Source organism: Vicugna pacos, chromosome 6, assembly GCF_048564905.1.
Source record: "Vicugna pacos chromosome 6, VicPac4, whole genome shotgun sequence".
NCBI classification, from domain to species: Eukaryota; Metazoa; Chordata; class Mammalia; order Artiodactyla; family Camelidae; genus Vicugna; species Vicugna pacos.
This window is the reverse complement of record NC_132992.1, coordinates 24,394,691-24,421,244: the sequence shown is the minus strand read 5'-3', so window position 1 is coordinate 24,421,244 and position 26,554 is coordinate 24,394,691. Positions and strand designations below refer to the sequence as shown.

Sequence of the window (26,554 nt, the reverse complement as noted above, 5' to 3'; positions counted from 1 at the left end):
AGAAAACTCCAGGTTCATAGAGGGAAGTTCTAGAGCTTTAAGAGGAATTAAAGTGAAATGGTGAGAACTGCCATTTTAAAAGGCTTAAAGAACTGGCCACTCCAAAAAACAATCTATGAAGTTAAATATTTTTATTGCCTGAAATAGAAACTGAAAAAATTTTTATGGAAACCTGAGGGGTGAAAGGAGACACTTTTGGAAAAAGGGACTTTCATCAACGACACACACCCTCTCCCCACCATGAGAGTTACCTCTTTAAACTCTTCATAAAGTTGACCTAATTATGTGAAGAGTATCAACAGGGTAAATTTCTAAACCCGCTGTCCTGTAGCTCATGCTGAAAATTATAAAATGTTAGCCTGATTGGGTTATGTAATTTAATTAATTATAATTTAAAGGCAGCTCAACATTATTGTCCCAATTCCTTGAGTCTAACTCCTCTGAATTATTTGTCTCTAATGGCAGCACTGCCCTGGAATATAACAGGGACTCAGGAGTTGTTCTTCACATGAATGCTCTGGCAGAGGAAAAGCCTAGCCCTGTCTGGGTGTGTTGGAGACCTCTGGTCTCCTTCCTTGAGCTAGGAGTGCCATGCAGATCCAGTGACCTCAACATAAACAATTCTGCACAAGCACATGCAAGTTGTATCGCATTCTAGATATGGAGTCAGACCATCCCAAAGTTGCTGGGGGAAAACCCAGAGACTCCAAGCAAGGTGTGAGGTCCCGGGCTGCTGAGCTGAGCCTACTGCTCTCATGATGATGAAGGTTCCTCAGCTGTGGGAAATAGCCAGCCTTCCAAACTACATAGTATCAAAACCATGTGCCTTTAAGGTAAACAACTGTGGACACAGCCTCCTTTAGAGAGAAGAAGAGAAAAAGTTCTATTAAAATGAAAGCCCAGCAAATTTCCAGATGTACTCAGTAATGAAAAAATTATCGCTGGGCCAGCCCTCCAAGTGAGGGATCTTGACTTTCCTCCCACGGAACCTTCTTTGTTAGCTGAAATGAAATTATTTAAAAACATGTGTTCCCTGTTGACTCAGAGAAACATTTTCAAGAGATTTTAAACAATGTGCATTGTTACAGAGATAAAAAGTTGGCCATTTCTGCATTCTTACTTCAGGAGGCAGAATGTGTACTTTCCCCCTTTTCTTTCAACTCCAAGAACATGGACAAGCAAAATGGTTACTCTGATCTTTAGTCTGTGGGAATTAACATTAGGACAACTATTTTCCTATAAAAAATGCAGAAGATTGCCAGAAAATTCTTTTCAATTTCTTGTGCTGATCACAGTGGCAGTAAACAGGCCTCCAATAAAAGACTGCTGATTGAACAAATTTAAAGAAATTCACTACTTTTCACAACTTCCTGTGGCAGGGCCCATCTACGGCAATAGTTAAATTATCTCACCCTTCCAGCTCACCCTTTATTTTATCAAGTCATTTCCCACAGAATTCTTTCTATCACTTGTGCTCCTTTCTGATGAGTGAGGAAATTAAGGCTGGGAGAGAAGGTTCAAGACTCTGGGTCAATACAGAGGCAGAGTAGGGAGTTCCATAAGAATTTAAATCATAAATCCACTTTCCTCTGCAGTGGGCATAATGCCAAAAGCACTGGCTCATTACTCCAGCTGTGTCCGCCATGTTCCCACACATTCATCTAGATTATGACAGCCCTCAGGAGTGGGAATCCTAACAGAGGTGACAATGACTCAGAGAACCTATGAGATCTTCTGGGTGTAAGGACCTCAAAGAAGAAAATATTCAAAATCAATACAGCAATTAACATGCCAACCATTCTAATATTTTCCTCTTAACACCTCCTGGGGCTGAGTTGGGGATTATCAACTTTGGGATTGGAAAAGAGACTGGATGGCTAATTTTAAGAACAATTTGAGCCCATTAACTTTATAAGCATTCCTCAAAGCTCAGGAGAAGAAAGCATAAGATATATTTTAAGTAGGTATTTTCCATTCCACTAAATTTTCTAAAGCAAAATTTAGTGCCCAAATTAAGTCTCCTTTTAAATTTTTAATTACAAGGATATTGTCCTTAACTTTTGGTTTTTGGTATGCCTTAATGACTAATATAATTAGTTTTCTCCTAAATTTTTCTGAGTAATTTCTCTAAAAACTAATGATGCTACCTTTACATATTGCAAAAGTCTTCCTTAATTTATGCACTTATTCAGTAAACATTTATTTGGCACCTGCAGTGTGCAAGACACTGAACCAGACACCATGGGGCATGTAAGAATCAGACATGGCAGTCTGCTGTGAAAATTACTACAAAGTACAACTATCATCATCCATCCTGGGAAAACAAAAACCATTTGTATTTCAAATAAAAGGAATTTAATATATGAGAATAGGTCACACAGGTTTTGGAAGAACCAGAAGTTCATCAGGGGATGTTGAAGCAATCCAGAAATAAACAAGAGCAGGCGCCACCACCATCCCTAGGCAGGAAGAACAAGGAGGTTGTGTTCCCAGATCTCAAAGGTAAGGACCACCCATCAAATGCTGGAATTATCAGATGGGAGCTGGAGCCTCAAAGGAGATTTAGCTCTCCTGGACACACCGCCCAGGGCAGAGGGGTGGGGAGAAGACCCTAGTTTCTCATATCAGTACCATCCAGTATGAAACTCACCCAGTGTGAAACCACCCAGTGTGAAGACAGTCGACAGGAGAGTGTGGGCTCACAGCCCATGGGTTCAGCCTCTGTGATAAAGGGCAGAGCAGGACAAGGCAAGGAGTGGATCTGAGAGCAAGGAGACCATACATAGCAAGCTCTGACACCTGTGTAATAGCGAATACAAATTAGTAACATGACAGGAAAGTAAAATAAATGTTTAATAATGGCCTTAACAGAGTTACAAACAAAAAAAAATCATGAAAATTTAGAGAAAAGAGAGATCAATTTAGTTTAGAATTGCCAATGCTTTATGAAAGAGGCAGCACTTTGAGAAATTTGGGTGAAATGGATAGAATTTTGAAAGCTACAGGACATACAGAAAGAATTCGACTTTATAAAAGCCTAAAAGGCATGTAAATATTCTGGAATCATCTACAGGGATCATATTAAAGATGGGCAAAAGTGCCAAGCTAAGGAATGTGAATTTCTCCTGGTAATTGAGAAGGAGTCACTGAAGAATTCGGGGCAGGGAAGTGATAAAAGCAGAGCTGTGCTTTTGGGATTATTTTTGCAGCAGCATGTAAAATATATTGGGCATAGGGATGTCAGGGAAGAGGTAATAAAGTCTGGAACCAAGGCATGGCCATGGGACTGCATGGAACATTTTCTAACTGGTTGAGTGCTGTCTGGTTAGATGTATGGGGCAAACAACTGGAAACATGAGCCCCCTGAAAGCTCAGAAAAGATGTCCAGATTGTGTACATACTTTGGGGCACCATAGGCAAAGTGATATGTTTAAAGCCTGAAGATGGATAAAATCACACAGACAGCAACAACAGAAGAGAAATATATTTTAGAAAAGCCTTGGCATAGAGGAAGAGGAGCTTGAGAGGAGAAAAGGAGGGGGAGGAGGAGGAGGAGATGAGGAGAGTGCTGCACTTTAGTGGCAAAAGTCTCAGAAAGCAGTGACTAAGCAATTACGTAAAATGCAGCAGAAAAGCAAGGGGAATGTGTGCTGGGAACGGGTGCTGGGATTTCTCATTATATGGAGAATTTCCGGAAGTACCCAGAACCAAATTTGAAATCCAAAGATTTGGGCTCAAGGCAAACGTAAAACAGCTTCTCTCCACCTCACACTTCCTGCTCAGGTATTATTCCTGCTCCCTCCTAAGTTTAGTGCGTACGTAGTTTGTCACGTCCTCTATGGCTCTTCTCTCCGGCATGATCTCTCAGTTCCTATACCCTCTGCTAACTGCTTTGTACTCTTGATATTTCTCATGACAGTGCATTGTCATGTCACAATGTCCACCAGAAGTCCAGGCATCTACGGCCAGGGAGAGAGGGAGGTCACAGCATATATGAAATTTGGCTTCCTAAGGATTTGCCCATTGACACACACTTAGAAGGGACCAAGGGCACAACAAGCAAAGAATGACCTGGCAAGTCTACCCGGAGAAGTTAGAAGTCTTGTGACTTTTGCAGTTAAGGCTCAACAAAACATAGAAAGCATGATTTTGTAATAGACTTCATTAACATGGTTTCAATTTATTATTTCCTCATCATTCTACAGAAAGCACTGAAAAGAGAAAATACAGGTTAGAATGACACACTTAGGAACCAGTATGTTGGCCTTTCCAGAAATGCATGCATTCTAGAGAAGATACTATCCCCACTACTAAGTTTAAACCACTTAGTCTGTAATTCAAAACCCTACACCATCTGATAACAGCCTCCTTCTCCAGCATTCTCTCTCTCTCTCTCCATGCAGTCAATAACTCAACAAACATCCATCAAGCACTTACTCTCTTCTAGGCATTATGCCAATCACTACACTGAGCACCCTGCAGCCGGCCTTTCCCACTGAAACACCGCAGCCACCACCACTTTGCTGCCAGGCTGCTCCATCAGGAATGCCCTGCCCCCCTCTGCATGCACTGAAACCCCTCCAGCAGATGCAGCACACTCGGTGGAGAGGAGCTGGGCCTTTGCAACCTGACTGCTTTCAATTCAAATCCAGCCCCGCCACTGACTAGCTGTGTGACCTTCGGCAAGTTGCTTAAACTCTTTATGCCTCAGTTTCTCCTCTTTCTTCCTAATAGTGTTATATTGTGATGATGAAACACATGTAAAAAGCACTCAGGAGAGTATGTAAAGGTACTTAGAATCTGCCAGGAATTTGGTAAGTAGTCAATAAATGTTAAAAAGTAGTAGTAGTATTTTAGTGCTCAACTGTACTTGTACCTGCTTCGTAATTCTTTCCATGAGAACCCCAACTCATGGTAGTTGTGCACATGTCATATCTTTAAACAGATTAAATTCCCCTTAGAAGCAGACTGTCACACATTTTTATATTCCCCTAACACACACAAGCACATGCACCACAGTGTCTAATGGTAATAATATAAATTTATTACCTAATGATATATAATATACATGTTTACATAATAATTTATGTAATTATTAATCACATATCATATGTTATGTTTTAAAATTTACCATAATTTTATTGTAACTTAATATCAAAATTACATAAAATATAAAATTAAGTGGAAAATTGATGAATTCTGTTTCTTCAGATGATCTTTAAAAATCTCAAAAACCTTGAAGTTTGCTATCTTCTACTGTCTTATTGGGAAGATAAAAAACTTTGAATGAAAATTCACTTCTTGGAAAAGAGCCAGGGTTTATGCAGAGGCATTCAGTATTGGTCAAATAATATATGAAATGTGATTAATAATTATGACATATAATTAATAAATATATATTAATATATGATGTACATAATATCTGATATGTATATAGAATATACCCACATTAAATGTATAAATTTCGTATTTTATATATATATAATATGGGTATAAATTATGTACATATCACTCGCTATACCTTACTATATTTACTTCCGTTACCTATATTACTACTACCTACTATATCTTTACCTATATTTATATCTATAAGTAGATATAAAGTATGTATATACAGACATATACCTGTATCCGTATCTATCTATACACACACACACACACACAAAGTATGTGGATTAATTTAGTGGACCCTAAGGAAAACTCTATGGAAGATGGCAAACTGTAACTCTTTCATTGCGAGGAAACACTGAAGTTTATAGCTACCAAAATAGGAGGAGGGTGAATATAGAATCTCCTTCTCAATGGTCCATTAATAATCCCTCTGCTTCTCACTAGTCTAGGTTGGCTTAGTTTCATTCCTGCTAGAGGCTGGGGGGTGGATTAAATATTTATAATTTCATCAGTTCACCCATCATAACACCTCCAGATCATCGTGTCTCCAAAACTTGCTTTGTTAAGTGCAGCCTAGCTGGGAGCCAGACCATGACTCTGTAGCCCTGAACTTCACCCACAGTCCTGTTGCTGGGGCCAGCCAAGGCTGGCCTGCTTCTGGTGAGACAACGAGATAACAGCTGATGCTTTGACCATGCAAAGAAGTGATTACAGATGCTTCAGAGGTAATCGGCAAAGAATGTCAGGAGGAAATGGCCCAAGGGAGCAGAAATGCGTTTGCTCTCTTGGATGGTAGTTTCGCAAGCCAACAGACAAATGACAAGCTGGAAATAGCACACGTTGAGTGCTAATGATAGTACTGGGAAATGGCTTTAGTCGGCAAGCTGGACCGCACATCTACCACCCTTCGCTTGAGAGGAACCAGTGCCTGAAACAGATAAGTTTCCCAACATGACTAACTTATGGAGTGACTACCTTTTTGCCTGCCTTGCCCCTCGCGCTGACGGGAAATGAGGCATCAGGGAATGCACAGACTTGAGGAAGCCCTGATGCTCTGAAGCACATCCTCCCTGGGGCAAGTCCTGTGGAGCAGAAGAGGACACTGCCCTCAGCCTAGTGGGCTCACCATGCTTTCTGCGTCCTCAGAACTAAAGGGGACAGACCTAACACCTTCATTCACTTGTGAGGTCTGTGCTGCCTCCAGTGTTGGACTGGCAATAAACATGGGAGTGCAGAATTTGATGAATTAAATATTTCATTTAAAAATTGAACTTTCGCAAGGTTACTCTTGTGATATCATCATGTTCACCCAGTCTTGGGTCTATTTGTCACTGATTCCCAAGTTTTGTTCTACAGAATCATGGTTCCATGAATGATTAATAAGGAATCCCTGAAAGCCAGGATTCAGAAGCCAGTGGAGTTTGAGAGAGTCACCCAAGCACGCTTCTTTGAGTGGCAGAGGAGGGAGAGGATGACAGCTGCAGTCCAGTGACACAGGGACCCTGGGCTCTCCCCCAGGAGTGAGCAGCATGCACAGGCAAAGGCCACCCATGAAATGTGTTGGGGCCACTGAGGGAAGGACCCTCCTTCTTGGTGACTTTGTTTGAGAGGCCTGCAGGAACAGGCCATATTAAAATGCATTTCCAGTATCGTATGAAACAAGTCTGAAAACTCCCGAGATATTCTTAAAACTCCTGTTTTCCTGGAAAATCCCAGGAATGTGGATGTCTCTCAAAGGTAATTTAAAAAAAAAAAGATTAAAAGTAACCTGCAAAAGCCCTGCAAGGAGCAGCAGCAGACACAAGATTGTATCACGTGATGATTCAAGACCATCACCGACCTGCCTGTTGCCCTAAGGGGCAGTTTCATAAGCGACAAGTCAGTTGTTAAATTCACTGGTTGAGAATGTGCGTCTATTGATTCCAGACACAACCGCATCACAGGTTCCCCTCTGTTGAGTAATAACCTGAAGGATAAAGAATTCATTATCCAGTGAAAGTGCTGACTCTCCAATATGGTATTGGAACGTGCTCCCTTTCTATTCTTCCATTATCATTTGAATAATAATCCAGGAATTGGCCAAACACCTCTGCTCAGACAGGTCCAGAAATGCAAGGTGGGGTGGGGCGGGGAGAGATGATTTTCCACCAGAGTGAACAATGCTCCATGGCTGCTTCCTCATCACATCCCAACGTGCTCTAATGTCATGAACAAAGTTTGCCCCTGTAGTTAATCACTCTCTGGGCACCCACGAGGCTTAGGGAAGGGCAGGGACCCTTTCCAGCCACAGGGAACTGTGAGCAGATTGTTGCCACAAGCCAGTGGGCCTGTCCTAACTTACTTGGTTAGTTTCACCAGGAAATCAGGCTGGGAGTGGCAAGAGTCAGTTACAGTCTTGGCTCTGCCACTAACCAGCTGAGACAAAGGGCAATTTCCTTCATCTCTTGGTGCTTCCATTTTCTAATCTGTAAAAGGCGGAGGTTTGTACCAGATGATCTCAGGGACTTCTGTGGCTCTGCTTCAGGCCCCTGTGCAAAGAGGAACTGTATCTTTCTTGTTCACCACATAACTCCAGTACTGAGTACCTTTCTATTACATAACAAGTGCCAAGTGACTATTTTTTTGATTGTATGAACGTGGAAATAAAATGTTGAGTTCAATCCAAAATAAGCAGCTTGTTCATATAATTCAAGGCAAATGCTCCTCTTTTCCCTCCATGACTAAAAGCTCTTTCATTTTTATCTGTTTTCTACCTGAGACCTCAAATTGCCCCTTTACTAAATTCACTTAGGTGGTACATTGAATACTATTGTCATCGACCAGAGGTAGCATAAATCCTCCAACAAGAACTTTTAGAAAGAGTCTGTGAATAATCCAATGTGTCAGACTTATCCACTGATGGCAATATAAGTCACTACATGGAAAAGACCATTAAGATTACAGTGACGAATTGTGATGAGGTTCAGAACGTGAAGAATTCTTCTGCAAAAAAAAAAAAAAAAACAAAACCTGTTACCCAGAGGTTCTTAGCAAGATAAAAATAGAACGGGCTGGCCCAAGCAAATTGTGAAGGTCAGGCATTTTTTTCTGTGTTTTCCAAAGTCCCTTTTCTAACCCCTTCCCTGAATTCAACAAAGGACTCATCATTTACTGTAACTGCAAGTTTGAGCCTTTAATCTCTTATTGTGCAATTAAAGACATATGTTAAAGGAATTCCAGGCAATAGAAAACAGATGGAGAGATCTCTGGCAGGAGGGTTCAGTGGAAGGTGGGGAGGTCTTCGTACCTCTCATACTGCACTACACCTACAACTGATCTTAAACCTAAACTTCCTGTAGGAACTTTTCATTTGTGAGGTGGAACAGAAAGTGTCAGAATATTTACCTAAAAGGAGCAGGGAATTGTCTGGCCTATTCCCATCTTCCCGCCCCATATTCCCAGGGGCATGGGCCAGGGACCACTGTGACTGAGCCCTCTCCTCTTCCTGAGGCCAGTACAATACAGGGTACCCTCTAGCCCCTCAATCCCCTTAAAAGGAATCAGGGGCTACTTTCCTCCCAACATTGCCCCCCAGGCAACCTCAGTTTCTAGATTCCTAATTACCCAGTTCTTTGACACTAACCCCAATCTGATACAGTAACTCTACTTTTCTAAACGAGATCCATGGACTGACCTATAATCTGAAAAAAAGTGAACAAGTATTTGAAATTAGACCTGCGTCATAATATTGGAGATGTTTGAACAGGACAGAAGATCAGACAACTTGAAGCATTAGGTTGGGGTACAGAAAAGCCCAGCACTGCCCAAGACAAGAGGACATTACTGGAGAGTAAGACCTAGAATCTGAGTGTGATTATACACATATGGCAATGATGGTAACAATGAAAAAGAACATGGCACCATGGGAAACTATTCATGGGACCAATTCTTAGTACTGGTGAACTAAGCAATGTGAGAAGAAAAGTTACATTTTTCCTGTAAAAGCAATAGTAAATGTAATCATTGAAATACTAAATGTAACCATATACCCATGAATATGTGGCCAATTACACAGCAAATATAATAGAAGCTATGTATATCTTAATGTGGTCAAATTTATTGTAGCCTTAATTGAGAAGCAACGCTAAGCTGAAATTCTCAGTCTTCTGAGTTTGTGTTTCATTGTTATCAAATCATACCTAAAGTAATAAAAGACAACATAAATTAAGAAAATTTGATAGTATTTATCTATATCCAACCCTACATCTGTATCCCCAGATGTCATATGAAACATTGGTTACTTTATTTTTTGATCTACATTATTTTACAACTTAATACTATATTGATATTTTAAAATAAAATTTATGAATTTTTGAGGGGTAACGATTTCTTCTGTTATGGGCAGGATAACGTAGTACTTAAGGAAGCCAACACTGTTGTCAAGTAAATCTGAGTGTGCAGACTACCAATGACATGTGTGAACTTAAAGTGAGAGACTATTTTACCTCTATATGGCCGTGTGTACTTCTATAAAATAAGCACAGTAATAAGTATGATTCAATATACCAACCAGTGGTACCACATAGGGGGCTGAGGCTCACAGACTTTTGGAGTTCACTGAGGTCTTTAAATTATCTGGTGTAACCTTCTAATCATAGTTGCCAGAGATCAACCCTCCTTATGTTGACTTCTAAAAAACAAAAGCTCGGTGACAGCACTAAGGGAAGGCTAAATGTGTAACCAGGATATCAGATATGGGGAGTGTTTAGAAGGCTAAAAAATAAAAAATAAAAATAGTTTAAGCTGCTTATGCTGCATTGGTCCAAACACGTGGAGACCAATTCTATTTCTGAAAATCTTATCTACCGAGGAGGTCTTTAAATTCATGCACGCTTAAGCAGTGTGCTTAATGTTGGTATACCGTATCTCACAGGTGCTACCTTTTCTTTTTTTCCAGTTCTATTTATTGTCATAGCTAATGATTCCAGATCTGGATTATTGAGCCTCAGATTGCACTCAAATCATCAAATCATCTCAGGCAATGTTACAAACAACTTCCGACATGGTTACTATTATTTTCCCCATTTTACATTTGATCAAAGTGAGGCTCAGAGAGGCTAAGTAATATGCCCAAGGCCACAAGGCAAGTAAGAGATTTCAGATAGTAGCAAACAAATGCAGAGTTATTTTTGCAGAACAGTGGAAAGTAGTAGGATCAGTTCTATACGAGTGTATGGACTATTGTTCCTAGAAGCAAAATTCGAATCAGTAGTCTCCCTTGAACCAAAATTAACAATCCATTAACTTACCCTATGGCAAAGTATATTCAGTAACATATCTGGAAGAAAAATAACTAAAGGTCACTATAAACAATTAAAAAATCAAAACAGCAGTAGTGAGGATGATGGTGGTGGTGGTAATGATGGTGTAACAGTGTAATGAAAGCAAGAGGAATTAAGGAAAATCAAGAAGAGCTAGTATTTCCTTAGACCTTTTCCAAGTAATTTTGTGGAATTGCCTTCAAAAGAGATAGATAAATATAAAATGTATTCATTTCTCAAGAAAGGCAGCTGGAATATTCCACCAGACAGTGAGATCCTACGTGCTATCCAAGCATAGAGTAAACCAAGTTCTCTAATGTGTTTCTCAATTTTGGCAAATATACAGATGTTTCATGGATGTGGTCATCGAAAAGTCATTGTTAACATGTGACCAGAATCCTGTGACTACAACAGCTCTAGTAACAAATCTCCTCCAGGAAAAAAAATCTCGGTTTACAGCAAATGATTGGTTTATGACTAGTGAGTTCATCCTGACATGAGTTTACAAGATAGTTTTCATATTGGCCTTAAAGTTGCATTTTAGTAAACAAAGGCCAGAACCTGAAGCTCCCCAAAGATTCTCCCGGCCTCCGCAGATTCCTGGGTCGATGATTCAATTACAACACATTTGTTTAATAAGCACTGAATACGTGCTGATGATTTGTCTAGTGCTGTGCTCTCTGCGGGAAGAGGTGCCGGTAAGTGAAGACATGGTCCCCCTAGTCTAGGAGGAAATGAAATATCATGGATTCGGAGACACACGTTACTTATCGCCAACCTTTTCTGGGGTCCCTGGGCTGAGTGGACCCTTCACAGCCTCACAGGGTCTTGGCACTGACCCTCACAGATGGTCTTTCAGTCACCAGTTCTCCGACCCCAGTACATTTGTACTGGTTCCCATTCCAGTAAGCACAAAGCTACGTCATTCAGAATTTTCTCCATGAATTTCTCACTTCAAATTGGTTGACCAACGTAGGACCACAGCCCAGTTTTTCCCAGTGGGCACTAGGGCAACTGATGTTTTTGCACATTTCCGAGAAAGGAATGGAAAAAGCAGAAAGGGACAGCTATCTAGCTCGGCACTTTTGCTTGTATCCCAGAACAACTGGCTCTTCCTCAGGTCATTCATGGCCATAGTCTGAGCCTCAAGCAAAGGTTCTCCTGTGCTCTGCAAACACACCAGCTGTCCTCCTCTCAGGACCTTTGCATCACTGGTCCTCTCTGCCTGGGATGCCCTTCTCTGATGGCTGTGACATTCCTTCTCCTACTACCTTCAGGCTGCTGCTCAAATATCATCTTTCAGAAATACCTCCTCTGACCACCCTAACTAAATGATTAAACCTCTCCATCATCCTTTCTCCATTATAATAATTTATTTTTCATCACTTATTGCCACCAGAAAAGCCCACATACATTTGTTTATTGTCTGTCTCCTCCCACTGGAAGTAACCTCCACGACAATAGGAACTTCATGTGCTTTTTGTGTTTTGCTGATTGCCCAGCTCTTGGCACTTAGGAGGCACTTGATCAGTGTATGTTGAGTTAAACCCCCAAAACAGTATAAGACAAATTAAGTGGCTAAGTCCGGAGATCAATTATCTGAACAGGGCAGCACACTTATTTCTAGAAGTTGGCTCTGCCCTCCAGATTATTCAGGAGTTTCTTTTCCTGGCATCTTGCACCTTGTTCCCCACTAGCAGAGCCTCAGGAAGAATCTGAAGAAAGCTTATTAAAGGCTAAGATTTGGACCCTCATATCCAGGTTCAAGATCAGATTTGTGGTAAATTCACAGAGAGGCACTAAGTGACTGTTGATTCCACCACAATCCAAAGTTTGATCATAACTGAGAAATGGGAAATGAACTAAGGGAAAACCAATTAGCCAGGACACTCAATCTCTCTGACCGCAACCAACGTCGAAAGTTAAATGTTTCATGGAATCTTGCTTCCTCATTCTCAATGACCTACAAGCAGGGGCGTAGAGAGGTTAAATGGTTTGCCCAACATCCAACAGTGTATTAGCAGATGTACTGGGCTTGGAAACCACCAGGGTTCCGTATTTCCTGTTTACGACCAATCTGATATAGAGAACCATGCAGGGACACGCAGAGTAACTTCAAGCCCTAGTGCATGAGGAATCTCTCTCTCTCTCACACACACACACACACACAAGCCCACACACTGACCCCACATTCTATGGAATGGATGTAGAGTTGCCCTTCCCAAGTTTTCTATTAAGATGGCTGAATTTACAGATGGAAAGACAAGCACATCTTTCCAGCTCTTGCCAGCCTGGAACTACCACCAGCGAGCTGGAAAGGGACTAAATCACTTGCTCCTCAATTTCCCATAGTCCCAAGACAACCCAGATGACAATACAATTTTCTGTCCTTCACTTCCCTTAAAAAACCTGTTCCACTTATAATAAAGAAATGACTTGAGGTTACCTTTATAACATTGTGTAATCTCTTTCCTCAAAGAGTAAATTTTAGCATTCAGCATTCAACAATCAGAAGAATAAAACAAACAATAGATGAAAAAGACTCAGAAACAACAGAAGAAAGGTAGACGAGAAATACAATTTCTACCATCTTCTTTCTTTTTTTTCTCTGCCTTTTATGATTTTGCTAATCCCTTACTACTGCTCTTCTTCAATAACCTCCCCATCACCCTCTCACTGTCTTCTGATTTCAATCTGATACACAAATCCAACAGCTTAATTCTTCAGCTGATATTGTTAGGCCCTTTACATCCAATTAAAATCAGTAGTTCTTACTGTGTTAGTTAAGGACCCTCACTATCCACTCTCATTCTGTTGTGATGGTCCTCAAGGGGGCCATTTGGCCAGGTCACAACTAGGAGCAGACTATTTATTGTTGTCTGGTGCTAAACATTCTCCAATGCCCAAGACAGCGCCCTACAACAAGAAATTATCCAGCCCATGTCAACAGTGCTGGGGTTGAAAAATCTTACTCCATAGCTTTCTCTCCACTCTTTTTTTTTTTTTGGCAGTCAACTCTTTAATAGATGACCAGCAATCCCCTAGAATATGGCTCATGTGTTCAAACCCTTCAGCTCCCTGGGATATTGGGATTTATAACAAGAAATATATATTTGGTCTTGATTCTGGCACAAGGCTCCAAAAACTCTTGGAATTTTCCAAGTGAAGAAAGTGATGAAGCTGTCTTTTGCTATGTTAATGAAGCAATATTTGGAAAACACCTAAGGATGGGGTCAGGTTGCAGGAGGACACAACTTTGTGATTAGAGGGTTGGAAATTTCAGTCCCACCCCACTGATCTCTGGGGAGGTTGGGGGTTGGGGGAGGGGGGGAGTGCAGCGAGGTTGAATCAATAGCCATTGGCCAAATAATTCAATCAATCATGACTATGTAATGAAGCCTCCCAAAAAAAAAAAACTCAAAAAGGACAGAGTTCAGAGAGCTTCCAAGTTGGCGAAATAGAACTCCTTCATGTGCTACCATGCTGGACCCAAACTCCACGGGGACAGAAGTTCCTTTGATTGAGATGTCACCCTATGTATCCTTTCACCTGGCTGTTGATTCATATCCTTTAATACCCTTTGTAATAAATTGATAACCTAGTAAGTAAATGGGTTTCCCAAGTTCTGTGAGCCATTCTAACAAATTAATTGAAACCAAGGAGGGGGTCAGAGGAAGCTCTGACGTATGGCCAGTCAGTCAGAAGCACAGTTAATCAGCCGGTTTGCCATTGGCATCTGAAGTGGAGGGCAGGCTTGCGGGACTGAGCCCTTAACCTGTGGGATCTGATGCTATCTCCAGAGAGACAGTGTCAGAGTTGAGCTGAATTGTAGGATACTCAGCTATCATCAGAGAATTGCTTGCTGGTGTAGGAAAATCCCCCGCTATAAACACACCAGAACTGGGAATCAGAATCTTACCCACCTGGTGCCCTCTCCCCACCTGAGAAGCCTCAGGCCTTTCAGGCTGCTGGCAGACTCCTATCTTTTCTCAAAGGCCCACCTCCTCCTTGAAAGTTTCCTGGATGGATGTGTTCTTTCTAAATTTTCAGAGTGCTTTGGTATCCCTCTTTGATGAAATTTATCACATATACTCTGGAATCATATACTGTAGGCTCCAAGAAATAACCTTATTTTTTCAAGACTCTATCATCAGTGTCTGAACACTGCCTGGAACAGAGTAACACTTAATCAAAGGATTAACTACCTGTGTTCTAGATTCTTCACTCTCCTATTAGAATAAGGCTCTCTGGAGCTAGAAACATCTCCAGAATACTTGCATTACCCCTTCTACCTAGAAGATGCTTAATAAGTATTTGTTAAATGTCTAAATAGCTAAGAAGTACACATATAATAGGACAGAAATATTAAATACTTAAATGTAAAAAAATAAATGCAATATATATTAAATAAATACACAACTGAAATAAACAGGCAGAAATGAAATAAGTTTCAGGTTGTAGAAATTTGTCCTAGGCAACAGCTCACCCATCTCAACTTTTAATTATATCAGAGAATTCACGTCACAAGCATGGCCCAATGTCTTAAATTTCCTCAGCTTTAAAAAGTCCTGAAATGCACACTGAAATGGTAATTACTCATCTGGAGAACACATGAGGAAGAAAACACGCAAAGATGGCATGAGCCATTGGCTGACTATGCCTGAATAGCAACCAATGCATTGCCCCGAAACACTGACTTCAGTTTTCAGTGACACGTTATAAACTCTTGCAACACATAGATACTAATATGTAAACTGTGACCAAATGATCACGACAATGGTTAAAAATAGGAATGAGTGGTAGATAGCATTAAACTTGATTCTCTAATGGAAATTTTAATTTTCTATTAAAATTTTCTATTTTCCACCTCCTTATTCTTCCATATAATCCGTAATCCTCACAAATTGAATAGATAGAAACAAATCTAACATTTTAATTAGCACTTATGTGTGTCAGACACCCTCCTAAGCATTTTTTCCTGCATTAGCTCAGCTACTTCTTACAATAACCCTAAAACATGGGCTATCATTACCCCATTTTCACATTAGGCAATTGAGACTCAGAGAGTTTAAGGAACTTTCCCAAGGTCACATAGCTTAACCAACTCAATGTTCTTATCCGTTGTGAGTTGACTCTGTAACAACTTTAAGATTATCTTTGAACTCATTCGGATTTTAGTAAATATGTATTGCATACCAACAGTGAGCAAGGCACAAGAAGAAAAAACGGAAAGCAGTAAGGCATGTGGTCATTCCTCTCAGGAAGCATACAGTCTACAGGAAAAGATAGATACTAATGAAATTACCATTGTAGTGAACACAAATTTACAAACCAAGCTAAGCTGTCAGGTGCAGAAGAAGCAGAGGCTCTAAGAATGTTTAAAGAACCTACCTACAGCTGAGTTGGGAAAGGCATCCCTGTGGAAACTTTGCCAGCTGAGGTCCTAAGGATGGGTAGGAGTTCATGAGGGATGGGGAACTGGGACGCAGCATGGGCAGGAAGCTTTAACAGAAAACAGTGAACAGTGTACAGAGACCCTGGAGGGAAGGAGCGTGGCAGTCAGCAAACCCCAAGGGGCAGGAGGAGTAGAGTGCTGGATGAGACTAGAGGCTAGATAGGGTTGGCGCTGGTTTGGGTTCCTGAGATGCAGACTTGCAGACAAAGAGTGGGTTCTGGTGGTTTAATTAGGAGGTGATTCCAGAGTGCTCAGGGAGGGAGGAGGAAAGAGAAAGGGGAGGGAGGGAAGCAAAAATAGCACAGTAGTGAGTGGATTTCTGTGTGAGCCCAGTTCAACCACGTGAACCATACCTCAGATTTTTCCCACTGAGGGAAAAGAAAGATGAATCACTGACCACCACCCTCCAACTCCCACTGGATCATGGTGCTCCTGGGGACCTGGCAGTGCCTTCTGGGAAAGAGAAGCAGGGAGCTTCCACAAGGAGAGGAGCCGCCCCAGGTGCAGTGAGTGGGTGGGGCATGGCCAGGACTCCACCCTAAGAGCCTGGGGAGCTATTCAGAGGCCCTAACTAGGGCGAGGGTGAGGCAGTAACCCAACCAGACTTGGGTTTGCAGCACTGACTCTGTCTGCAATGTGCAGAACAGGGTGGAGGGAGAAGTTTCCACACTGTTCCAGACAGGACCAACTACTTAGTTTGTAGGCACCAGTGCAGAATGAAACTGTGAGGCCCCTTGTTCACAAAGCAGGATGGAAAGTGCTTGGTGCAGCTACATGGAGAAAAGCATGGAGGTTCTTTAAAAAATTAAAAATAGAGTTAACTGCCTGATCCAGCAATCCCACTTCTGGGCATATATCCAGATAAAATTATTACTCAAAAAGACACATGCACCCCAGTTTTCATAGCAGCACCATTTACAATAGCCAAGACACAGAAGCAACCTAAATGTCCACAAACAGATGAATGTATAAAGAAGATGTGGTACACTTATACAATGGAATGTTACTCAGCTATAAAAAAAAAGAATGAATGCCATTTGAAGCAACACAGATGGACCTGGAGATTGTCATATTAAGTGAATTAAGTCAGACAGAGAAAGTCAAATATCACATCACTTACATATGGAATCTAAAAAAATGATACAAATGAGCTTATTTACAAAACATAAACAGACTCACAGACACAGAAAACAAACTATAGTTACTAAAGGGAAAAGAGGTAATGGGGAAGGGATAAATCCAGAGTACAGGATTAACATGTACACACTACTTTATATAGAATAGATAAATAAAACAGACCTACGTATAGCACAGGGAATTATATTAAATATACTGTAATAACCTAAAAAGTGCTCTTAAAGTTATAAAGCTGTTTCCTTTCCTCTACAGTCTCTCTCTCTCAACCTGTGCTGGTGGTTTTTATTTGCCATTTAGTGTCAGCTCCCTTGGGCATGGGGATACTCACGGGACAAGTACAGACACTCTCAGGCACCTGGGTATCTTATCCCGCCATCTTCCAGACTGAAGTGCTACGCCCTAGCTAAGAGTTACGGATAAGCCGTGTATCTTCCCTCCCTCTGGGCCTGCCTCCCAACCAACAGCAGAGGGTGACACTCAAAGTTATCAAGACCTTCGTGCCAGGAGACACTAGGTACCCAGACTGGGGGTGAGTAGGCTAACCCTTGCTGAGTCATCTGCCAAGTATGCCTTGGGATTGCCAGTCCAGGACAGGAATGGGCATCTCCATGCCTTGTCCCAACATCCCACACTCAATCCCAACACTCCCTACACATGCCCAGTTTCCCAAGAGAGGCAGAAGGTGATGAGGAGACTAGGCAGAGTCTGGGGTGCCAGGGACAAGGGGAGTGAGTAGCCAATAATTATCTGAGGAGGCATGGAGGCACGGGAGGTGGGATCACGTGTCAGCCAAGACCCCAAGCCCCTGGCACCTGCTCCACTGTCCCCCTGGACTTCACTTACAAATTACAAATTCAATGACGAAATTATTGTTAAGAATTTTAAGACAGCTAATGCAGAGCATTAAACTCCAAGTGAAGGGTCCTTTAGAATGTGGGGCCCTAGGGGACTGGTCACACGCTCATGAAATTGGCCATGAAATTAAGAGAGAGAGGATGCTACCTGGGCTAGTGTAGAAGATGGGAGAAGTAAACCAAACTGAAAAATATCTTCAAGATAAACTGAGTAGCAGTTGGCTATGAATTTGGTCTGGATGGGTAGAATGGTGCAAGGTGGAGAAATAAGGGGGAGGAAGTACATGCAGTCCATGTGCCTGGACCTCCCTTCAAGAAAGAATTTCTATTCACTTGCAAGAAGTGCAGGAAGCCGACAGCCTCCAGCTCTTCGCACCTTCAAGTTCTGTGCCTCAGCCTTTGTGCTGAAGCCACACTGTTTGTAGGCCACCCTCAGCCATGACTGCACAGGGCAGGGATACTAGGGCCTGCTCCTTTTTGTGCAACACAGGACTAATGCAACAGCAGTGTCTGTCCCGGGAGCTCCCTTTTGGATTTTCCAAGACTGTCAGATCCCTGTAGTTAGAGGCTCCCCTTGCTCAGTCCTGCCTCCCCTACTTTTCCTTTTACAGGTGCGAGACCTGCACTGATCTCAGAATACTTTCCTGGCTCCATTCTGTCCCTCCCCTCTTTTATCTTTTACAGACATTATCCCTCCACTCCATAAACCTCCTGCCCTTCTAACTCCATCTCAGCATCTGTTTCCTAGGGAATTCAACTCACACAATGTCAACGACATCTCCTAGTCATCTGTTTTGTGCATCTGCCTGGACCCGTTGAGATACTCAGAGACCAGATTTATTTATGCATCACTTCAAACCTCATAGAGCGCCATTTTTGGCCAGCACGATACTCAGGACAATGAGAATGCAAATTAATATCTGATAAAACCACTGTTCTTCAAGATGGCTCTTGTCTAGATGTGAAGACAAGGCACATAAAAAAATGAACAGATGGCTTTTTCAAGCACCTAACAAGAAATCTTTACAAGAAATTAAGAACCTCCTGATGCGGAGGCAGACCACACCTCAAAGATGAGACAGCAAGTTTCCTTTGCCAACTTAGATATAGTTTCCAGATTGTGTGTGTGTGTGTATGAGTTGCGTAACTTCTCATCTCTGTAAAAAGTTAATATCTTATAAACCACCAAGAAACTCACCTTGACTTCCAGAAGAGTCTAAAACAGACCCCAACCTTATATCCAAGAGGTTGCCAAGTCTGAACATTTAACAAGTGCCCAGAGACTGGGTACAAGTTGGGCCTAAACAGTGCCCTGCTCCATCAGGCCTGGTGGGGCTAATCTGGAAAGTTGCTCACAAGGACTTGGCTGTTTGGTCCAAGGGTGACATCAAAGGATTGATGTTCCATCTGTCAATTCTCACTTTAATCTGCTGGCCTTTTATTGCATATATTTATAATTTGAGGCTTATGGAATTAATCAACTCCAAATAAGATGATCACTCACTACATCACTGCCAGGTATTCTAATGAAACAAAGAGAATTATCGAATCAAATGCCAAGCTTTGTGGTATTTAATTCAGAAAGCAGTACCTGAAATGCCCCTCACTTTAGACAGAACCCCCAACCCCTGCCACTGCACATTCATCCTCTCACAATTCAATGACAATGCCCCTTCCATCTCTCTGAGAGCCAGGAATGCTGCTGAAGAAGTAGAATGAGCACTAAGCCGTTTGGCGCATGTGGACCTGATCCAGCCATCCACACGTGACTCTGGGTTCTCTGATGAGCCATTCTGCAGTACCAGTGAAATATTTCAAATCATGGGTACTTCTTGGCAATGGTCTTTAAGAGTCAAAATGGGCAGATTAAAGCCCTGGATGGCAGCCCATTACCTTGTAGACTTTGCATAAACTACTCAAAAGTCTTAGAGGGAAGGAATTCTATTTACCCCTATCTCCACAGGTGAGTAGGGTGAGGTCCAGGGAAAAGTAAAGCTGCCAGTCTCTGGGTCTTCACTCTCACATGCATTTCCATCTGTTGGATGCAGGAAGATGGGGCAGATACAAAGGAGGAGAGCACAGGGTGGATGGACCAGCACCTGGGGAAATACCAAGTACAGAGGACTCTGATGGACATATTGAAAGAAATTTGCAAAGCACGGTCTCATACAAAATTATTACAGTCTACATTTGTAAGGCTGTATCGTTTTAAATCCCACCGGACTTCTTTTTCTGAGCCTAACAATAGGAAACAGGCACATGGATGCAAAGTCTCTATCTTGTTATTTCTGTGAATTGGCACCTGGCACATCAGTCTGATTCAGTCCAGCACCACAGGCCCCAGTCAGATTCTGTCCATCCAGATTCTAAAGCTGAAAGAGGGCAGCCCTGAGAATTTTGGAAACTGTCCTACTAGGTAATAGCTCTTCCCATAGAAAGGGCACCTCTTGCTATAAAAGAAGCTCTTCCCACTCCATAGATCCCCTCCCAGCTCTTGGCCCCTACATAGCCCTTTCCTGAGAGACACCAGAGGAAGAGAATCAGGGCATTTGCTAGATAATTCTAAAAGTCACCTCATTTGTTACAGGAGGTCACCATGCCTACAGAGCTTCGGGGAGGCAGACACTCATACACGGAGGAGGCAAAGTACTGGGTGGGGGATGGATCCCATGAGTCCCTTCATAGGTGAAAAAACTGAAACCCAAAGACGTGATGAGACTTGCATGGTCACAGGGCAGAGTCCCGGCTAGGCCCTGGGTGTCATGATGCTAAATGAAAGAAGTATGTGACCACAAGAGATCACATACTGTATGGTTCAATTTATATTAAGTGTTCATAGTAGGAAAGGGGGCTGGGAAATTGGGTGGAGGGTGACTGCTAATGGATACCAGGTTTCTTTTGGGAAGGACTAAAATGTTCTAAAATGGGAGGTGATGAATATTTTAAACAACACTGCATTTACACATTAAATGGGTGAATTGTATAGTGTGTGAAGTATATTTTAATAAAGTTGTTTACAAAAACACACTATACAAAGCAGCAACAGTAGAAAACAAATAAAAACAGTAGCAAACAAACAAAAAAAGCTTTTCCGTTCAGCATTTACCAAACACCTAAAGTGCCCAGTGTTGTGCTGGACACAGGATGTGTGGACTGGGGTTGAGGTGGGTATTAAAAGGGACTCGTCAGGCTGGTGCCCCCAAGGAGCTCCGAGTTTCACTGGAGGCAGAGACACTCTCTCTAGTGACTGTACTTCAAGCCATGGTGTCGGTGTTGCTGAAATTGAGGCAGATAAGGTCAAAGTGACCCTAAGCTCAATTCCATTTCTCATACTAGCCAGCCCTCAAGAAAAAGTGAATTTCAGAAGTGAACCCCTAACACCAACGCGTAAATGGTGTGAGCATGGTAATTGCTGGCTTTTTAAAATTTTTTCTTTCTGACTGCCCTCCATGGAATTTCTTGGAGTTTGTTCGATTCTAGCTGTAAACAGCATCTGTCAACCATATGTCTCTTTGGATCACCAGTGACACAGCTCTAGCATCAGGCTGTGTGTGTAAGAATGCAGCAGCTTCCTTGAGTCCTTCCTTGATACCCTGCCCACTCTGGTCACTGTCCATGACTTGCACCTAATGATTCCTATTGCTTAGCAACTGGTGGCCAGCAGAGATCGGGCTTTCTGACACCAACACCGAGTTAGGGACCACCCTGAAACATCAGTGGAGGGAACATGAGAGGGGAGGGATCGCCCCCAGCCCCCGCTTTCCTGCGGTTAACCAAACCCTGAGCTATTTTTAAGCAACTACCAAAGCCTGCCGCATATGTCATCACCGTTTTCACACGTGCCACCAACTTTCACAAAGACAGTGAATCTGCAAAGTCTTTTCTGGGAAATGCTATACATACATCCTCCTCCACTGACACATATCCTCCAAATGGAATTGTGTCAAAGTAGTAGGCATTTTGGAAGCTCACCCAGAGATGGGCTTTCCCATAAGCAAACAGATGCAGACAAATCTACCTGTTCAGGATCTATTCTAAACCAAGAATGCCAGGATTCTAACCATTTCTGCTTTTGACTACAGAGCATCCCCAAACTGCATGCTGACAGGAGCTTTAGCATAGCTTCATTGTCAAACACAAGTTTCTCCAGCTCAGAATAATGCAATCTTAGAGATGCAGGAGGAGAAAAGATGGATCCTCTGTATGTTGGACCAGGAGCTGCTTTTCCTTTGCGCTGTGGTCAGCCTGACTCCCTTGCTCCCTGCTCCACGAGCATCCCTGACGCCCTGGAGAGGCAGGAATTCCAGAGGGGATGCCAGCGCACAGAGCCCAAGCCTGACCACTGCGTCTGTCTCTAGGCCACTCATAGTTTTGACATGTCCTGTATTTTATTTTATTTTATTTTTTATTATTATTTTTTGACATGTCCCATATTTTAAGAGGCTAAATTTTCTCTTAGGTTCCTGAATGCTTCCATCTTCTGCAGAAACACATGTATTTGATGAGTGCGATTTCTTAAACAAATGTTTATGTATATCTACCATGTTCCAGGCACTGGGGTAGGCAACAGAGATGATATAACTGCCCATCTGGAGCTCACATTCTAATTGATGGGGGCAGATGATAAATAATAAACAATTATGCAGTAAAGTAAGCAAATAATCCTATAACAAGAGTCTGTCCTATGTGTGGGATGTGGGTACCAATGACATTTGAGTACCACCTCTGATATGGACTGTGTAGGACCCTTACCCCCTCATTTCAATCCTCAGGGAAATCCTCTGGAAAAGGTATTGACAAATAAGCAAACTGAAGTTCAGACCGCACAGCCCTAAAATGGTAGAGCCCAAATTTGAACCTGTATCTGTTTGACTCCAAAATTCACTATCATTCCGCTTTGCAGTCTCTTCCCCTGCAGCAAGGGAGTCCCGGGACTGCAAGCCTTAAACCTCACACAAGGGTTTTCTCTGAGTCCCAGTGGCTCAGCTTTAAAGCATTTTTAAACATTCAGACGCACTCCCAGCATGGAGGCGTCACACTGTGACGGTAGTAGATCTCAGCATGAGGAGCCCAGACCACCAGGGGCCTCCTCTACATTGTGCTCCCCTCTTTCCTCTCAAAACACCCCAGACATAGGACTGGAGGCTGAGCTCTGGTCTAACCACTTTTAGGATCTTCAGGGCAGGCATCAAATTCCCAGCCAGTGGGTGAAGATCCGGAGCTCCTTTTAGGGACCTCGGTTGCCCTCTCGGATACTAAATGGAAAAAAAAAAAATCACTGCTTTTCCTATACTTTTGTCTTCCAAAACATACCAGGATGCCACAGTGAATCACAGCAAATGTCTTCCATTAACTGAGCTGTTTCTTACTCTAGGAACATAGGTTCTTGGGCAATAAATATAGCAGAGGCACCATTGGATCTGAAATCAAACACCAGGCTCAGAACCTGTCTCTGCCACATGCTACCATTTTCTGTCTTGAACCAAAAGCTTAATTTCTTTGAGTCTCAAGTTCCTGTTCTTCAAATAAAGTCCTGACTACTTACTTCACAAGGACCATTGGAAAGAGAAAGAAGGGACGTAAATGAGATTTTTATTTCCCTACACGCATACTTTGTTTCTTTGTGCTTCACAGATACCGCGTTTTTCACAAACGGAAGGTTTGGGGCAACTCTGAATCGAGCAAGTCTATCAGTAACATTTTTCCAACAGCATTATTTTTAAATTTAGGTATGTACATTGTTTTTTTAAGACATAAAGCTATTACACACTTAAAAGACTACAGTATAGCACAACTGTAACTTTTACATGCATTGGGAACCCCCAAAATTTGTGTGATTCACTTTATTGCAATATTTGCTTTATTGAAGGAGTCTGAAACCAAATTCACCGAATCTCCAGGTTTGCCTATATACTGAAAGGGCTTTGTACTATCATGTGTTTTTAAAAGGTTAGATGTAGCTTTATTTTAAAATTTTTTCTCATTAAAATTGAGAGCAAAGTATACCTTTTGGCTACTAATTTAAACCTTGTTGTATCTCCTATTTCTGGGAATTTTTTTAAAAACCTGCAACATTACTTATTACATTGGCAGTCTTGTGAAGTAAGGTCCCTTAAGTGTACATAAGGTGACAACTCCTCCACTGTGGGTAAGGGCCACCCAAGGATACTTAGATATAAGGGAATTCTACTCTTTAATATCCAACATTCTGCATTAATTCATTAATAATCCATTGTTACAAGATATTGAATATAGTTCCCTGAGCTATACAGAAGAAATCTGAGAAATTGATATTGTAACTGACTATACCTCAATAAAAAAAAAAAGTCCATTATTGAAACTCTCAGGCTCACAGTAATATCATAGGCTCATCTTTCCAACCATTTTATAAACAAACAGCTGAAGTGGAAAGGATTAAGAGAAGTATCCAAGAAAGCTGACTGAATAACCTCCATCCCTATAAATATCACCTAGACATTTATCCCACCTAAGAGGAATACTATTTACCCCCCAAAGCTAAAGGGTGACTGTTTGGAGCGTGAGCATGGGGAACAGAGATTAGTGTGAGAGGCCAGATAATGCTAAACTACAAGTGGCAGAGAGGAAATGACGTAGCCTCCCTACGTCTTATCCTTGAGTGCTTCTGAGAGCCTGTCTGGGGCCAGCAGCCCAGGAAACCCCAAAGCTGCTGTGTGCCTTTGCCTCTGGGCTGTTTTTTATTGCTGTTCATTAAAGGAGATCTTTTCCATCAGCCTTATCGTCTCTTTCTTGGCTCTTGGTCAGGTTGAGTCAGACCTGGAACACTTACTATCACAAAGACTAACCAATCTTTTGTCTAGACACGTATGTCTTCTACCGAAGCTCACTGACCAGGGTCAAGGAAGAGGCGGTGCAGCACGCCAGCTCTCTTGGATGACTGAACATTATGGGCAGAGGGCTGAGAGTAGGGGAGACAGGGAAAGTGAAAGAGCTGGGAATCAGCTGACAGCATAGAAAATGGGCAACTGAAGGCATTTCAAACTCCCTTTATCTGAAAAGGATAAGGGGACCAGTCGAGAGCACCCCTGCAAGGGTTTACAGATCCAAACTGGGACTAGTTTCAAAGGCCCCAGGGCCTTTGCTCATCCTGTTGCCTCTGTCTGGACCACATTCTATTCTTCATCTCTACTTCCGCTTCCCTGGCCAGCTTTTATTCATTCTTCAGTTCTTATACTGAAAGTCACTTCCTTGGGAAGGCTTTCCCCAGTCCCCACGGGCTAGGAGAAGTCACCATTATACATTTCCATCACAGCCTGTACTTTGTCAGTGTAGCTCTCATTGGCGCTATAAATAAATTATGATATGCATGCAGCTTTTGGAAAATGACCACCCATGTTTGTTAGTTGCGAGCTTTGTAAATTACCTTTTGACTGACCTAACTGTAATTTTTAGGCAGCAGTATTACACAACAAAAATAACGGGTGTAATTATTATTAAACTAATAATGTCTCCCTCACTCGATTTTAAGCTCCTTGAGGACAGAGACTGTTGGGGCCTGTATAACATGGATACCCAGTGCTCACACTGTGCCTGACACCCAGTTGGGGGCTGAATAAATAAATGTGTAAATGCGTGAGATTGTCCACAAGAGGCTCTGGTAACAAGAGGGTAAGTTCAAACAGAAAAGCATCCAGAGAACAGTTGACGCCAGTTCAGCCTGGGTGAGAAATGTCCAGTGACCCCGTTTCGGGGGCCCTAGAGTTTGCTGTGGACTCTGCTGCCCTGTCACGTGGTGTCCGTGAGCACAGACCCCCCTTCAGTCTTATTCTACTCTTGCCTTTCTGAGCAGGGAAAAAAGAAACTTGGAAGCCAGCTCCCCAGCTGTACTGTACATTCCCCTTTTGAAAACAAAAAGTAGTCTCTGGTCATTTCAGAGAAACTTGAAATTTATTTACATTTGAAAAACAGCTCATCATTAGAGGAAAGGATTGTCAAGCAGTGAATCAGACTACGGTCTTGGCAGTCTGATTCATCTTCTACGTAGCGTATGCTGCATTAACCATCTTTCCACAAAGTTCCATCACTCAGCAGATAAGCTTGTGCACGTCTCTGGGGTGGTCTGGTCCCCTTGGAGATGTTGCTAGCTCTGTGGAGGTGGAGATAGTCTCATGCATACCTTTCATAACCCCACTATCTGTCATAGTGTCTTGGGTACAGAATAATAGCCGATGAAATAAATAGAAGGAGCAAGTCAAGAGGTCCTTGAAATGTCCTCCATTAAACCTAAAGTATCCCATATTCATCCACCTCACAGGGCATGTTTCCTGCCTTGGGGAAAAGTCTGAAAAAACGGCTTTCAGGGTTCAACTTACTGCAGCCTCGTTTATCCTGGCCTTCATCCTATGATGTGGACCAGCTCAGGAAGTCTCTCCTCTGCC

The 26,554-nt window shown here is 42.2% G+C and overlaps 1 long non-coding RNA gene across 1 annotated transcript in view; it reads right to left on the bottom strand.

Annotated features, from left to right (window-relative positions):
- The window catches only part of LOC140696832 (uncharacterized), a 120,975-nt gene extending 103,315 nt beyond the window's left edge, over positions 1–17,660 (bottom strand). Inside the window, exon 1 of the long non-coding RNA XR_012073379.1 lies at positions 17,612–17,660. This is a non-coding gene — a long non-coding RNA (uncharacterized lncRNA). The remainder of the gene's footprint in view (positions 1–17,611) is intronic.
- Between the last annotated feature and the right edge of the window lie 8,894 nt (positions 17,661–26,554).